The following is a 17,535-nucleotide window of genomic DNA, read 5'->3' as shown; positions in this document are numbered from 1 at the left end:
CTCACTTTCTCTCCTCACCCTCCCCACTCACTCTCTATCTCCTCCCCACTCACTCTCTATCTCCTCACCACTCACTCTCTATCTCCTCACCACTCACTCTCTATCTCCTCACACTCCTCACTCTCTTTCCTCACACTCCCCACTCACTCTCTCTCCTCACATTCCCCACTCACTCTCTCTCTCCTCACATTCCCCACTCACTCTCTATCTCCTCACTCACTCTCTCTCCTCACCCTCCCCACTCACTCTTACTCCCCTCACCCTGCCTACTACTCTCTCTCCCCTTACCCTCCCCATCCACTCTCTATCTCCCCACTTTCTCATCTCACCCCCTGAGGGGAGGGAGAGTGAACAAAGGAGGGGAGAAAGGAAATGAAGATACGGAAAGAGGGCAGATTGCGGAGTGAGAGAGGGGATAGTGAGGGGAGAGAGTTGGTCACCTCACCTTTCTCTCTCACTGTCTATCTCTCTGTTTCTCTCAAATATCAATCTTTTTCTCCTTCTCTTTTCTTTTCTCTCTCTCAAAATGACAAAACAAAGATAATTTTATTTATAAATATCAAAATAATTATATTTGATACATGTTTTTTAGAAAAATATTAAAGTCCAGTAGTCAGAATTTAAGGGACACTGACAATAAATTTACACTAAAGTCTGATAAGTTTAATAAGTTCAAAGAAGTTTTTTCCAAGGACGAGTGTATGTTATGTCCATGTATCAAACAAACAGAATTTAGGCGACTCCAATTTAGAAAAAAAATATATTCAACAAAACACGATAGCGTTTGGAGGTCCAATGACTGTCCTCCGTTATCCCTTCTGGTCTTTTATTACATCCGACAAGCTGGAATACTGATGTACTGCAGTAGAATCTAATTCTGAATGATAGAGCCTCGAACATGCTGGAGAATCTTGAAGATTTGGCGTTTGTTTTGATTTACGGTTCCTTTTATAAGCTGCAATAATAATAAATCAGGGAAAATTAAAACTTTTACTTATGGTACGTATACGTTGCTTTTCAAAGAGGGTTTTCATAAAAACATTATGTCTGTAAATAAAATCCAGAAGTGACAAAACCAAAACTTGAAGTTTTCTTTAAGGTATCCCACTCCTCAATGTTCTTGTATCAAGAATTTCTTGAGAAGTATTCTGTTGAAATCTGTAGACAAAACACACTTAAATAATACAAAGATAATGGGAGGTCAGTGTTCATCCCTCTGAGTTATGGTCAATTAAATTTGACCTTTTTGCACCTAAAATGCACCTTCAGCCTGATTAGGATTTGTTGTCAGAATTTTTTATTAAGCAAACTCTTTTCTTCAAATGTTGTTTTTAATTATGTACAATGGTCACACTGAATAGAGGGATTACGAAAAAAAATTTGCATGAAGCTGCATAAATGTTTGTATGACCTTTTTGCACTTAAAATAGACAATTTTTATAATAGTTACAATTTGATTTGAAATAAAAACATTTTGAATATCAAGAATTTAAGAAGATTAATCCAGTTTGCCTACAGATGTATTCAGTATCATTTTGACATAATAAAACATGGGGGTCAGTGATTTCAAATTTTAGATACATGGCTTCAAAGGTAAAATTATTGCAAAATTTGTCAAAAAAAAATTCAGACATTTTCTATATATTTGCATGATTTTATGCTAAACGTCTATCATTCTCTCAAAATTTAGTTTAGTACAAGTCATAGAGAACCTATAGAACATGTCACAAACCTATCAAATGTTAAAAATGAGAATAATGAATAAAGGATAATAAAAAGAAAAGTATATTGAAAATTCATAAAATTGCTTGTTTCTGTCATTTTCGACTAAAAAACCTTCCGCACGAGAAAATAGTTCCCCCCAAAACTTGTTCGTTTCTTGAATTCAAATGGATTTTCTTTTCGAATGTTGTGTAATTATGAAATGATGATCTTTTTGTGAGGTTTAAATTAATAAAATCAAATTCATTTAAAATATAATGAACATCTGCGCAATGAAATCAAAACATGAGGAGTGATATACCTTAAAACAATAAATTTAATATGCGGTTTTACCAGCATCAATTTTATGTTTTTCGTTGGATTTGGTACGAGGCCCGTGGACCAGATCGCTCATTTGAAAAACCAGTTGTAATTTTTTTTTCAATTTTTAAACATCTTCCCTAAATATTTCTATAGCAAACTTTGAACCTCTCTTGAGGCCCCAGCAAAGGTCCGGGACTATTAAAATGCATATTATTTGACAATGTTTGCATGGATGTTTAAACATTTCATCTATATATTTCTATGTTAAACTTTGAACGTTTTGGGGGTCCCAATATCGGTTTGGGTGTCACGCTTTTAACAATTTAGAATTTTCACTATATATAAAAGCTTAAGGGTGTAGATATTAGAATTCCTTGTGCAGGGGTTCTTGAGAAAAATTTTTTTTTAAAGCACACACATTTTTTTCACTGTTTCGCAATTATCTTCTTTTGAAAAAAAAGTTCAAGTCCTTTATTTTAAAAAAATTAGATAATCATGTACCTTTCCATACGGATGCTTTGTACTAAGTTTGGTTAAATTTTGCCCAGTGATCATAAAAGCTCACTCAAACCTTCGGTTCAGGTGAGCTAAAAAGTACCTTTGACGAAAAGGTAGCAACTCTAACAAAAACTTGACCGATATACAATTTCTACTTGACATATAAATGAACACAGCCAAACACATTTGTATAATAAATGTGTATTAAGTTTTTCTGAATTTTCATTTCATGAATACAGGGATTTTCTGAAAGTATTTCCCCTTGAAAATGTATTTTTTAAAAAATCAATACTGTAAAAGAGTTAAAGTTTTATGGTCCCATTCATGTTTGAAAAAAAAATGATTTAGCCAAGCTACATGAAAACATACAGCGTCAAAAGACAATCGGCATGTTAATGAACAAAAAAGCAAAGAATAAAATAAACTAATTTCCTACAAAGTAATTTCTTGTTTGAAAAAAAAACTTCGTTATTTCACCTAAAAGAACTAATATGTGTTATATTTATTTATGTTTATATTGTTAACAAACGAAAATATGTGTTTGCTTTGGTGTTGTCTTAAGGTCAGACAACACGTTCTTTGAGCATATTTTTTGTATCTCCTCGTAATAAAGAGTTCCAATAAAAATTATTTTCATAATTATTTTTAAAATGATTAAAATTAACTTGTATATGGATATGTGCCTAGATGGCCAAGTGGTAAGAGCCGTGGCCGCTCACTGTCAGGAGCGTGGGTTCTAAAGGTCTTGAGTTAAAAGCCCTGCCCCGGCCGAGATAGAATTTTAACATAGTGAATTTCCCTGAACTGTATATTTATTTATTTTTATACCAGCAATTCAAGTGTATTTTCAGAAGATTATATAGGAAATTGCATACTCTAGAATTTTGCAGAAATGCCTAATAAGGTATCCTAATTTTTTGCAAGAGAGCTTGTCGAAGTAGTAGTAAACCATAAACAAATTCCTGGAAAAAGTTATATAACATTGAGGAACGTGTCGTCTGAATATAACCTTGTGTTTTAAACAAAAACGTATGTGACATACATCTGTCTTTGAACAACGAAGTCATGTTCATGAATTTATAAATGACACTTTAACGGTTCATTTATTAAAATTTGTTGTAGCATTCCACCCTGAAAGCCAAAACACAGACAAAGCGATTTACTCAATTGATTTTATCCCAATGTTATGATTATATAAAAATTTGATATTTTATTCAGTCAAAGGCATTAGCATGAGATCGCCTGATTTTGTTGTAGTTAGCTAATTAAAAGGCTTTAGCGTAATTTTCAACATGGATAAAATACATTAATTCATATTGAAAACATGATCACCGCATCAAAGTTTAGGTGTAAAACGTAGGAAAGCAAACATATTATTTCGATAATATTTACATGCATAATTTCATTGTTTATTTTAAAACCTGTCACAAAATGAAAATCGAAATACCCTAAGTAAAAACTACCAGCTCGCATCAACTTCTGACCAGACCGGCCATTGTGATAGAAAATGTTAAACTCAATTTCATTGGTTAATATTCCTGATGGTCCAATCAGAATCAGTATTTTTCGAAGACGTCAAAATGGCTGGCCCTGTCAGAAGTCAATGTGGCTGCAGAATAAAAGTTCAGTTTGGAGAGTATTTACGGAATTTTATCGGAATTTAAGGATGTAAGTAGCGTGCATTTGATGTGAGATTTTAAAAGATTAGTGCGAATGTTTCTCGACTTGTTGCAATACTGCTGTTGTCAGAGGCAAAATCCCATCGTGAGCCCTGGACCGGTAAATGTCCTAGTAAAAATAAACTGGCGAATTCGAGAGAATAATGACGTATATCTTCGCTATTTTAAGACCCATCAACTTGAAATTCGGCATGGGTGTATCTTAGACATTATTTTTCTGAAAAATACACGCATATTGCAAGTGTTGTAAAAAATAATTAATTTATTAGGCTTTTGAAGCGAGCTGGTAGTTTTTTATCTGGGTCAGAGTTCGACCCCTTTCTTTATTTATGGTTACATTGAAATTAATGTTAAAATGGGCTTGGCCCCTGTGCTATCAGTACTTTGATTTAATCTTTAGCTTTTAAGATCTGTGTACAAACATAGAATTGTTAGCAAATCTCTGTATCTTGCTTATAATTCGAAGCAAACACTCAAAAATGGTTAGTAAATAGAAATTGTTAACAATTAAACACAAGAAACATGCACTACATGTATAACAAATAAAGAACACAATTTATTTTTTCGAAATGAATCATATATATACATGTATATACCTACATATTTCCGTAAGCGATATCAAACTCTATTTAAACTGAATAAACTAGAGAAAATGCCGAGCATCTCAACAAAAACCTATTGCATTAATCTACCATTACGCAAAAAATAATGCCGAATTACCGATAGAATGAATTGTATTTCAGTACTCCTACATCAGATTTTGCTTAATTTGCGCAGGTAAACAGTTAACGGAACTGTTTGATTTACCGAAGTCTCTGTTTGATTTGATACGTAAAAATCACGAAATACAGACGACAGTTTCCAGGTTACAAAGCATAAATAATGAAAACGAAACGAAAATCAGAACAAGCTAACATCAACGTCATGTGTGAAAACTGTCAACGCATTGAAATATTTAGCCTCAATTTACTTCACAAAATCGGCACCAATATATTTTTCATGTTTCAAAAATTTCCCTTCATACGCGAACTGTTGCACAACAAGCAAATTCATCATAGTCAGATCGACCCTTTTTCGTATAATGTCATGGCTGCTTTAAACAAAGAACCTCGTTTTAGAAGTATGGAATACGAGTCTTGGTAAAATTGGTAAGCAAAACCGGGCCGTGGCAAAATAAAAGCCGGGGCAGATCGGCAATCGTCAATTCCATATACGCATTATTTTGCAGCAATATTTACAGCAAATACAAATATACTGGTCCATCAAATATCCTGAAATTTTAATGAGATTGGCAGATTAATAACTGCTTATCTTTTGTTTTGCCCAGGTCAAGTCTTGTCTACCCATTTTACCGGATGCCGAATCCGAGGCTATTAAACTGATTGAAACACGCCTTTCCTTTATTATTATTTTCGTAATAACTCAGATTTGAAACAGAATTAGACCTTAATTTTTGCAATTTATATTTTCCTTCCCATAAGGATAATTTATGCTAAACTACGTTGAATTGGAATCAGTAGTTCTTGAGAAGAAGATTTTTAAAAATGCACCCCCCTTTTTCTACAGTTTCAAGGTTTTCTCCGCTTTGAATACAGATCGGACTTTTATTTCTGCAATTTATATTCGCCCTCCTATAAGGATGCTTTGTGCCAAATTTGGTTGAAATTGGATAAGCGGTTTTAGAGATGAAGTTCAAAATGTAAAAAGTTTACAGACAGACAGACGGACAGACGGACGGACGACGGACAAAAAGTGATCAGAATAGCTTACTTGAGCTTTCAGCTCAGATGAGCTAAAAAGAAACAACAACAACATTTAAGGGGAAGTAGTGGAGGGTGGAGGGGAAAGCAATAAGTTGCCTTTTGTCTCGACTTTCTCATATTATTTCACTCACGTGAGTGAGCAAGCTCACATTCCCCACGCTCCCGCATCAGTTGACAATGATACACAAATGAATTGTATTAACTAAACATAATAATTTGATTAAGAGCAAAACTCGTAAAAATTCAGCAGCTAAAAACTTCCTGCAAATTTATACATCCATTCCTTCTATCTATGTTCAAAAGGGCCAAAATTTCCAGAAAAAATAATGGAATCGGAATGTCCTGGTAGTATGCACGTTTACACATTGTGTCCCAAAAGCCTGCAAAGTTTCGCTAATTTCAATCGACGGTTTAAGAGAAGTTGCGCTTACAAACACACACAAAAAAACCCCAACAAACAATCAACAAGGACTGACTGACGGACGGGTCAAAAACAGTTTACCCCTCGCAACTTCGTTGCGTGAGATATAATTAAATGTAGAAATAATGACAGCATATTTTTTTCTTTATTCCATAAATTTTATTGTATTTTAATTATGACTAGGCATTAACTCCGATTTCCTAAATGTTTAATCCGATATTTTCATGATGATATTATTATTCAGAATGTAACCCACTTTATCATCCAACCAGCAATTGAAAGTAAAAATTTTATTTGACAGTTTATGGTGAACCCAGCTTATAGTACCGTAAAAAAGATAGAGTGATACTTGAGTGGCGCTGAACTTTTTATGAGCCATTGAAAAAAATTGGTAATGTTCAAAATAAGTTAAATTAAGTGCATATATATCAATCATCAATTGCTGTAATAACATATTATGGGAGGTAACCAGTACGCAGAACCCTAAATGCTATCAAAATGTCCAAGAAGCAATCGATATAATTGCACTGGTTAATCATTTAAGTAAGCATGTATATAACTAAAAGAGTTACAACTAATACGGATATTTTTTCATAAAATTTGCACTGCACTGTGTTTTTCTTAATGCAATGGAGAGAGAGAGAGAGAGAGAGAGAGAGAGAGAGAGAGAGAGAGAGAGAGAGAGATTTTTTTCTGTGGAAAGTTACGTGTGGTTTAAAATATTAGCAGACGATTTGATGCTTTGCAACAAAACTGTCTTATACATATATGTATTTATCTTTATCCAGTACAGAGATTCACAAAATTATGTTCTCATTAGTTTTAAAACAGGAGCTGTGATGGCAAAAATGATTAAATAAATGAATTTTTAAGGCCGGGGGGCCGGGTGAATTTAACTCAGGCATAAAACTGTTGATCTCAATACATAATTATTTAGATGCCCTTCCATTTGGATTTCGTGCAAATATGATATGAGTTAAATTGGATTCAATTCATGCAGAAGCGCAAGAGATACATTTACATGTTATAAAAAAAAATAGAATATTCCTGGTTCCTGTACACATTACATTGGATACCCCGATTTATGAACAGTTTTGGGGAATGCACATCGGTTCACATATAAACATATCACAAGCTTTAATTGTTACCCCCCCCCCCCCCTCCAGCAAACTGAACGATTCTAATAACAACACTGTATTGTTTTAAACTTAAACAATTAAAGCTCTGAGATCAAACGTGCTTCTTTTACAGGTCCAAAATTAATCATGAAATAAATTATATAATGGTGCATGAACTTGAGGTTTATCCCTACATTCTGCATGTTTCGGCACACAAAATGCTATAAATCTGTTTTGAACAAAATTCATCATACATTTTAAGTTACAATGTAATAAGGGAGTGTGCACGTGGGTGGTCAACACATTACCCGCCAAATCTACATGACTGTATACCTTTAGTTAGAATTTAACATTGATCTATTCATAAGGAAACTATAATTTTGGGAAGAAATATTTCAAAAAATCTTAGCCTAAAAATTTAAATACATGTATTTTCATTTATCCTTAAACAAAGGGGATGAATATTGTTTAAAAATGGCCACGGCCACCCTGCTCTTTAAGATTACACATTTAAAAATTGCGCATTTGATATTTTGATGCATTTTAGGATAAAAAGAAATGTAAAAACACTACCACCCCCCCCCCCCAAAAAAAACCCCAAAACAATTAGAATAATTTCAAAACATACTTTATAGGTTGACATCTCATGTGCTCAAAATATGACTGCTGCTAAAACTTTTTCATTGACGCCCTTAAAATGATAACTAGACGGACTTCAACGAAATTTAAAAAAAAATCAAAACTACTCTTTGAGAAATAACACAGTAATTACACGTGTGTCATGCATTCAATCAATTCAATCAACTAATAATAACTAATTAAAAGCAATCTTACTTACACTTGAAGACCCGAGTTGCATAAGGATGATGTCTTTCTACAATTCGTTGCATGATTCAGATTTCCCATCTACATGTACTTGGTTCCGTCAGTATCAGCACCAGACGAAGATTGGAACGGATAGAGGATTTCTGCTGATATAAAAGAGAAACAAAGAAGAATTCTAAAAGTTTTCGAACCTTATTAATATACACTTTCATCATCACAGTTGTCACTTGTAACCAGCATTTACAAAGCACTTGTGCAGTGTTAAGCCATTTGTAGAATTGTCTACACATTACATGTACATAAAAAGCGGGTAGAATTTTCTTTTTCAATAAAACGCATTAAAATCTTGATTTTAAGCGTAGATAATAATCGGTAATCGGCATGAAAATAGAAGGATAAAGAATACATGCATATCAAAATTATGTACGTACATGTACCTTTCAAGTTCTACATGGTTTCAAAACAAAGAAACGTTTCCTTGGCGGGAACCTGTGCCTTACGACGGTGTAAGTCTAACGTCTGTTGTCCTCGAAGACAGCTCAGCACAATGCGTGGTCCTTGCTCTTAGTCACGTGGGCAGGAGAGAGACCAACGGTGTAGTGAGTGGTCATCATGACCAATTGTGTTTGGTAAATGCATGAAACTATTAAACCGTGGAGACAGTTGATATCAGACGGGAAATACTGTCAATGAAATAGCTGTCAAACATAATTTTCATAAACAATGAAACATCAGAAATAATAATTTGGTAGTGGGAGGGGGGAAGGGGGGGGGGTAGAAATAAAGTGTAGTAAAGGGGGGGGGGGGGGGGGTGAAACAAAGTGTAGTAACGGGTGTTGCGGGAGAGAGTAAAATACAAAATTAATACAAATTCATAATTTTATATAAAACATCTAAAACAATATAAGTTTAAATTATTCATAATTCTGGAAATGGTGTCCGTTGTAAATAGTAAAAATTATGCATGTAACAAACCTTGGAGGTTTGTAAAATACACACAATACACATCATGTGTGTAAAAAATTTAAAGTATCATTCATTCATTCATTCAATTAAAATTTTGTTCATTTTTTTATTCATTCATTCCTTTTTTATTCACTACCGTCTTTACACCTACCGCTACACGTATTCACCAATTCCGATTAACTATAAAACATTATGCATTACATAAGTAGATAATTATATCCAAACTCGTATTGGCAAATGCGTGGAACAATGGAACGTATAAATAAGTGATTGATTTTTTTCAATTCAATTCTTTTATTCACTCAAGACAAGTTCACAGGTATTTGAGACTCAAAATCAGTATATACAAATGTACACAAACACAGTCAAGGATCACATGTACAGTAGGAGTAATAATGACGAAAAAAGGTTAAGTTTACACTACAATAAGTTGTTAAAGTTGGTTTCTGGAAGAACAGACTTTTGTATTTTTTTTTAATAAATATTGACAAGTGTTCTAGTTTTCTACATTAAAAGTATTCATATAGGATTTATAAAACTTATGAAACATGTACAAAATACATGTAGTTACCAATTATAAGGATTATGTACATGTGCATGTGAAACGCCCACATATGAGAGAGAGAGAGGGGGGAGAGAGAGAGAGAGAGAGATCTCCCATCCAGGGTACTTACATGTAATATGTAAGCACTGAATCAAATACCCGAACTTGAAGGATTTGATTGAATCTCCACTCTATTTCTCTCTCGCTCTTTCCACATTCGTTGTTTTTTCTTTATTGCTACATGTATCCTTTGATACGGAAAAGATGTCACGGAGAATGTATTTAGAGAACTATTGCATTTAACAGAACATTTAACACCGAAAGTGCATACTTCTACATTAAGAGAACATTTTGATTACACATAATGTACAATATTAGATTCCTTGAATTTATGCTATTTTGTACATGTAATGCAGTTTATCTATAATAAATTTATGCGCTTACATGGACGTACACAATATTTGCAATCTTATCACTCTTCTATAAAGCATAAAACAAGACAAAAAAATTGACGACTTATATATTTCCTCGCGAAAGTCATTCTGTAGCAAATTAATTCATAAATTATTGCTTGGTGAGTGACAAAATTTACAATTTTATGTAGCAGAATCTTCGTTGCCGATTCATTTCGCAGTTTTTTTTTTTTGGGGGGGGGGGGGGTACCCCGGAGTCTGCAGCTGAACGACTTGTAAATATGTACCCGACCCAGACTCATGCATGAACATACATGACATTGTACATACTTATTTTAAATAAACATTGAAAGCCTAACAAATAGGTCAGATTTAGCCTACTTATTGGGACAAACGGACAACTTATGGAAGAAAGGGGAACAAAATATACCACAGACTGCAGCGAAACAAACATGCAGGAAAACAAACATTCAAAATGAAGTGCATTTAATCATCGATTCTACTATCTCAAAGCCATATATCTACATGTGCAAATTGACTCAACGTCAGTTTTTATTCCTCTTGTTTTTTATTCACACTACAGGTTATGTTGCCTTGGGCTTGTTTAAATCAATGCGTTTCTGGATAATCTTGAATGCAATCAATATAAACTAGAACATTATCGCCATAATCAGTGAGATGAATACAAGTTTACAACTTCCATTCAGAAAATGGAGAATTTATACGGCATGTTTTGTGTTGGATATTCAATGAAGATGGAGACCTCCTGCACAATAAGAGCGTGTTAAATTACTAGTATCGTTATTGATAATAGCAGCAAACCGAGGGTTGCCTCTGAATATTCACTTTATTTACCTGCTCAATGGAGCCGGCCCTTGCCTCAGTAACAATCCGATACAGGTGTTGCACCTGATCGCGTCAATTTCCATGTGTCACCTGTAGTTACGTGTACACGTGTCAAAGGAAAAACAATTGCAACATTTGGCAAAGTTTTTTTTCTGTTTCCTTTTTATTTTTATAATTCCCAGGCCTGGCTTAATGATACGCACTCAACTCACAAAGTAAGTATTAATCTTCAATAATTTAAATTAATTTTACGCATGAAAATATATATTCTTATTCTTTATCATTCATGATTTCATATTTCCGCTTAAAACTTTTATATAAATATGTTACAGTATCGTACAGTTACTCAAAAAATACAAATGTAACAAAACAAGCCATTGCACATGATTGTAAATGTTAATGTAATTGTTCAACAAGGATATGAAATTTTAAATCATATCTCATAATCTGATGGCGGTAGTGTGAAGTATCGAGTTACCTGCACACAACTGCGCATTAAGTTGAGTTCGCTATTTCGTTATAATTGAGTTTTGTTGCATTTATTCATAATGGCTGTACAATATGTTTGGCTTTTGAAGTTGTTGAAATCATGAACGCTGATGAACGGAAGAAAAAGAGGAAACTGGGGACATTGATTCGTGTTGTTCGGCGATTTATCAGCAGATCAAGGAAAGGTAAATGTAGATGTCATTTTTCGATAATCACCCTAACTGTTTTGCGGAAGAATTCCGACAAAACGTATCGAATTTTGTAATATATAATAAAATTATTATTTTATGCCTGGGAAATCAATTGACCAGAATATTTTTCCCGAGGTGCAGGGAACAGCTCATAGAGTTCTATCCCCCCCCCCCCCCCCCCAAGTCAACGACCGAGGACATTAAAAATTCAATATAGATTGTACTGACCAATTTGCCCTTCCCTGCACTTCGGAAAAAAATATTCTGGTATATTGACTACTCATGCATTAGATTATTGTTTTATTGCCAAATTCTATATTGTTTACTTAGTGGTCACACTTGCATTTTACATATTATTAATTCGAAACCTTGATCTTTTTTTCTCTCTCCCTGAAATGCATGTAGTTTGCCGATCCAATCGATCGCAGTCCATTGACTGGAAGTTCTATTGATCAGTTTCATTTCAATAGTAAATACACTGTTAAAATTTGACACAGATATAAAATAGACGAAAATTTCTAATCTATAATTTGAAATATCTTTAATGAAAAGTTAATACTTTTGTATTTTTTACGCACGAATGGATTGATGCTATTTTTATATACATGTAATAATGATCTACAATTAGCTTTGAGACGTATATCTAATATATATCCTAGATTTTGGTATTTTAATGTGATATCTCAAATCAAAAAAGCCTTCTTTTTTTTAAGAATAAAAAATCATCCTAGGATCTGGTAAAGACCTAGCTGTATTTATGAAACATAAATGTCTGATGTTATAGATAAATTTACGTGTACGATACCGTACATCCGGTAATTTTCGCGATTATCTTATTTTCGCGGTCTCTTTAAAATCGCAAATAATTGAATTCGCAGAAATGATATCCTATATCATTTTCTGTAACAAACTTTTTAAATCACAAAAATGGCTGACGCAAATTTAAAATGTTACAGATTTTGAATTCCTCATTTTCGCAAATTTTGTGACCGCCGCTAAATAAACGGAATATACTGTATTTATCTAATCTTTTAGATTTAGCTGTGTCGTGTTACTCTACGCCTTCAGAAGAGGATGGTTGGATGTACAGCCGGATAACTAGAACCTGGGTCTGGATGGGATAGCCTTACAGGTGTATATCATCCAGGTAAGAAATAAATCAAGGTAAACAATAAAACAAATCTTAAATCTTAAATTAAGTCCATGGGTTATAAGTCTTAAAGAAAAGATGTACAGTAAAACACGCTTATAAAGAAGTACAAGGGACGGACTGTTTTGCTTCGTTAAATAGGCATAATTCGTCAAGTTTCCAGCAAGAAATAAAATCCCGGGAAATGAAAATCACTTCGCTGTAAGCGTCAATTCATTATAAGCTTGTTCACTATAATTATAGCCGGTTATAACCGTGTTTTGCTGTAATTTATCCAGGAAAAATGTAAATGAATGGAATAGTCTTGAAGGAGTACTCGCTTCTTGAAAATAATATCTATAGAACGTGGTTGTGGATGGGGTATCTTTAAGGTATATTATATGGGGTGAAATAAAAAGATTCTCGGAAAGAGAACAGATTATAATAGTTGGCGATAATTCTACTAGAGAATAAAAAAAAACCTCTAATTACATGTAGCGATAATAATAAAAGGCAATGGAGCAAACAACAGCAGCTAGAAATATGTTAACAAGAAAACTGGGACACAAATAGTAATCTGTGATAACAAATGTTCTTATACCTCTACTTTTCTATAATATGTTTTACGGTGCTACCGTTCTGGCGAGCGCAGCAAGAATTACACATTACTGTACCTTGCATCATTGTCAACTTATAGTTTATTTAGGTATCAACGAACGTCAAAGAATTTTTGAGAGAGTATTGCTCTACAATAAGAATGCCAAAGGTGCTAATTTAAATGGTTATGATACATACAGCGCAACCCCCTACCCAGAGAGAGAGAGAGAGAGAGAGAGAGAGAGAGAGAGAGAGAGAGAGAGAGAGAGAGAGAGAGAGAGAGCGGTACCTGTTTGTAGGTGTGTAATTTCCCACTTTTAGATTTAATGTTCTGACTATATGCAATATCTAAATAATTTTTTTACCTGTTTATTTTTTCATTTTATTTCTTTTTATTTAGTTCAAAATGTCCTATTGTTTATATCCTACCTACTCATATACTTATATATATATAACATCTCTATATTTAAAAAATATTAAAAACAAATGATATGTCAATGAGGCAGTTATCGCAGACTATACTGAAATAGCCAGTACACTCATTACAGATGTTTGATCCACCTCTAAATTTATCGCGGGAAATATAGCGAGAGTGCACTGTGACGTCATCCATGACTTTATTCGTCTTTGTTTACGTTTTTCGACTCAATACGAAGGTATGGAAGCATGTTACAAATCTTGAGAGTCTCGCCAAAGCATATGCGGTACTCAAAACGTGACTTCAAACCTTAAATCACCGTAAATTACGAGTTAAAAGTCGTCCATTTTTGGCATAGCACCACGGGTGAAATCATTAGAGAGCATTATGGGACGTAGACAAAAATTTTTGTTTGATGATCTGTAGGTTTTGCTCGTTCTTTTTCCCGCGCACACTGGTTCTTAGAGCTCGCTTCGCTAGCCAGCGCTGCGCGCCGGCGAGCTGCGCTCGCTATAAGAGTAATTCGATATATTTCGCAATTAAAATTAGATGTTTGATCCGCTCGCTTACTCGCTACACAAACATCTAACAACATCGTATAGAGGGTCACGTCAGTGTGACCTTTCAGCTAACCAATGAAATAACTGTCCGATTCGTTGGGTGAGAATTCGAACTTCTCGGCTTTATCGTCAGCGTACGTATATACCCGAGGTGTTCTTGATGTAAACGAAGAAAACAAATATGACGCAGTCCATGACACCTAGGAAAACGTGTGTTTTGGGAGATTCGTGCATTGTTTGCGGGGTTTCTTTCGTTCCGCATGAAAGTACTGCAAACGGTAAATCCATAAATTCTATCAGTCAAAGCTTAAATTGAACTCAAAAAGGATCGAATGCATTAAGAAAGTGACTGAAAGATCCGACATCCTAGAATGTGACAGGGGTATATGCAGAAAATGCTTCACATCAGTTGAGCATGTCATTAAAACAGATGAGAAAAACCAAGCTGCAAAACAAAAAATTTAGGGAAAGGATAGATTTTGTATATAGAACACAAATTAGTAATATCCCTTCCCTCTCCCAGACGGACGTTTGTTACTAAGAGAATGTTACGTTTGTGTAGCGAGTAAGCGAGAGGATCTAACATCTAATTAAAATTAGATTGTATATTTCGCCGACTCCATGAATATCGCCGTAAAAAGACTGATTCCCTGCAAAACAGACTGATTATCTGCAAAGCAGACTGAGTACCTGCAAAAAGGTGAATCAGTTCTATGAACTACTCGGAACATTTCGCAATTTCCTCTAGTCTAAGTTAAAGTTTCGATATATTCTGAATAAAATCCTGAATACTCATTATCAAATAAACAAGTCCGGGAACCAGTTAACAGTAGCAAACGACAGCAAACAAAATGGCGAGTTACAGATTTAGGGTGCTTGCAGATGAGGAATTAGATAATAAACTAGAGTTGCGGGATAGAGAAAATACTGATTCCAGTGGTATACTTTAATTGTATACTAGAGATATAAATATACAACGGAGTTTACAAACAAAGATTAAAAGCGTTTTCTTTTTAATGCATGCAGTCCTAAAAATTTTATCATATTTTTAAAATGATTTAAAAAATTCATGTGCCCTTTATTAAAAGAATATATTCAATATTTTACAGAATTTATATCTGCATTAAGTGTTTAATAAATATAAGCGTCATTTTTTATGGTAGTCTTTTCCCCTTTTTAGGTTATTTTCATATTTTTGGAGGACATTTCTAGAATTTTTCTACATGTATATTTCCCAGTCATGCTGATAACCCCAGTTCTGTTCGTTCTGCTCCTCTCTTTCTGTCTCTGTAGGGAACCTACAGCTCTGAAACCAGGTAGGAAAAAAACGTAATTATCTTCTTTGATTTTTTTAATATCTTAAAGACAATGGTATTTTGCAAATTTGATTTGCTCGAGATACTATACAAATATAGTTATTAATACATGGTTTTGCAAGTCGTCACCTAACTTTCAATGTCACTACATGGAAAATGTAATCGATACAAATTTATCATTATTATATTATTTCTAAAATATATGTTACAACGTTGGGTATTAAAAAAAATCATTTTATTACTTATACGTATATACTGTCTGGAGTAATTTTTATTCGTTGGGGTCAAATTTTTCGTGAGTAGCCAAGTTGAACATTTTTCTTGCTCGTGGGAACGTAATTTTGTTGCTAGCAAGTTCGGGATAAATTTGATAGATATTAATGTTTGTATTTACATTTGTGGGGATGTAAATTTGTGGGCATTAGTTAACCAAGAAAGCCACGAACATTGGTCCCCCAGGAACACTGATGATTCCACAGTATTTATTTGACTCGACTTCATTACAGAGTGTCTAGAATCGTCATCTGAGGGACAGTACATCAGTCTACAACCAGAGGACATTTGGTGGCCCTGCCCCTTTCGGATAGAACCATTTCAATTCCCTAAAAGACAGTCAAAAAACTTGTGTTGACTAGTCCGGATCTCGGCAATACATACTAATATACCTATTAGGACATGTTGTGTAAATGTAAATGTTAATGTACATGCTTCAATGTGTTTATATTACTGAAGATTTGTTCATACTTTGCTCAATATTTTATTAAATATGTTTACAAACAACAATATGTCGTCTGAATAATTAATAGTAATCACAAAATTCTAAGGCCGTTTTCAAGCGGGCGCGTGACTTTTGCCCTATTCTAAAGTGATTTCACAAAATATCATTAACAATTTAACTGAGCCAACGTTCAATTGTAATACCCTCGCTCTAATGTGAATATTCAAAATGGAGCAATGTCGATATTTAACAGGAAGTTGATCACACCCAATTGGTATAAAAATTGATCTCAACGTATGACAAAACAAAACAAATAGTGTGTTTAAAGTTCATGCAGCTGCAATGAATATTTGCTGAGAAATCTTAGACGAAACTTTGTTTGAAAATTTGGATTTAAATAATATGCATTCATTTAAAAGGGAGTTAACGTTTGATTGGTACAGAAATATATCCTACCCGTACCGTATGGCATGCCTAAGCAAAAAGTGTGTAAACATTTCAAGCATTTGCAATGAACCATTGCCGAAAAATCTTTGACGAAAACTTGTTTCAAAATTTAAGCTAAAAAACAAAATTCGGGTCTTAAGAGGAAATTGACTTTTGATTGGTACGATTGTATATCCCAACGTATGACATGCCTTAATAAATAGTGTGTTAAAATTAAATGCATCTGCGATTAAGTTACTGAGAAATCTTCGTTTGAAAATTAAGGCTAAAAATAAACAAAGTCGTCATTTAACAGGAAATTGATGTCCGAATAAATATTTTGTCACTTATTTTGTCGAGCTTGAACTGCTCCGTAACTAATGAACGATGTTCATCAAGACCTCTGAGTCCAAATAATTTACAGTTGTAGAATAAAACTGTGTTGGTAAGTGCAGCTGAAGTTTTCAGACCCAGATGTCCGCCTTCCAATAACGCGTTCTCCATTTCAGGGAAAACTGGATCCTCCTGTCGAATTGTGACACATATTCCCTCCGAACACGTGGCGAGTTGCTTCATTTGGGCATCAAATATTT

At 34.0% G+C, this 17,535-nt stretch overlaps 2 long non-coding RNA genes across 6 annotated transcripts; one reads left to right on the top strand and one right to left on the bottom strand.

Annotated features, from left to right (window-relative positions):
• Positions 1-220: 220 nt before the first annotated feature.
• Positions 221-9,008, bottom strand: LOC109619254 (uncharacterized). 4 transcript variants are annotated; one of them, XR_010709516.1, is made up of 3 exons: positions 8,761-9,008; positions 8,343-8,475; positions 221-955 (listed from the first exon to the last, which is right to left on the bottom strand). It is a non-coding gene; the product is annotated as an uncharacterized lncRNA (long non-coding RNA). The 4 variants fall into 4 exon arrangements; XR_010709515.1 differs by having other exon boundaries at positions 8,343-8,472; positions 8,761-9,004; XR_010709513.1 differs by having other exon boundaries at positions 8,767-9,003.
• Positions 9,009-10,918: 1,910 nt separating this feature from the next.
• On the top strand, positions 10,919-16,561 carry LOC105332334 (uncharacterized). Of its 2 annotated transcripts, none has more exons than XR_010709258.1 (5): positions 10,919-11,313; positions 11,677-11,772; positions 12,814-12,925; positions 15,663-15,811; positions 16,305-16,561. It is a non-coding gene; the product is annotated as an uncharacterized lncRNA (long non-coding RNA). The 2 variants fall into 2 exon arrangements; XR_004603031.2 differs by having other exon boundaries at positions 10,926-11,313; positions 15,663-15,798; positions 16,305-16,559.
• The last annotated feature ends 974 nt before the right edge of the window (positions 16,562-17,535 follow it).

Source organism: Magallana gigas, chromosome 9 (assembly GCF_963853765.1).
Source record: "Magallana gigas chromosome 9, xbMagGiga1.1, whole genome shotgun sequence".
In the NCBI taxonomy this organism is placed as follows: Eukaryota; Metazoa; Mollusca; class Bivalvia; order Ostreida; family Ostreidae; genus Magallana; species Magallana gigas.
This window is presented reverse-complemented; position numbering and strand designations above follow the sequence as displayed.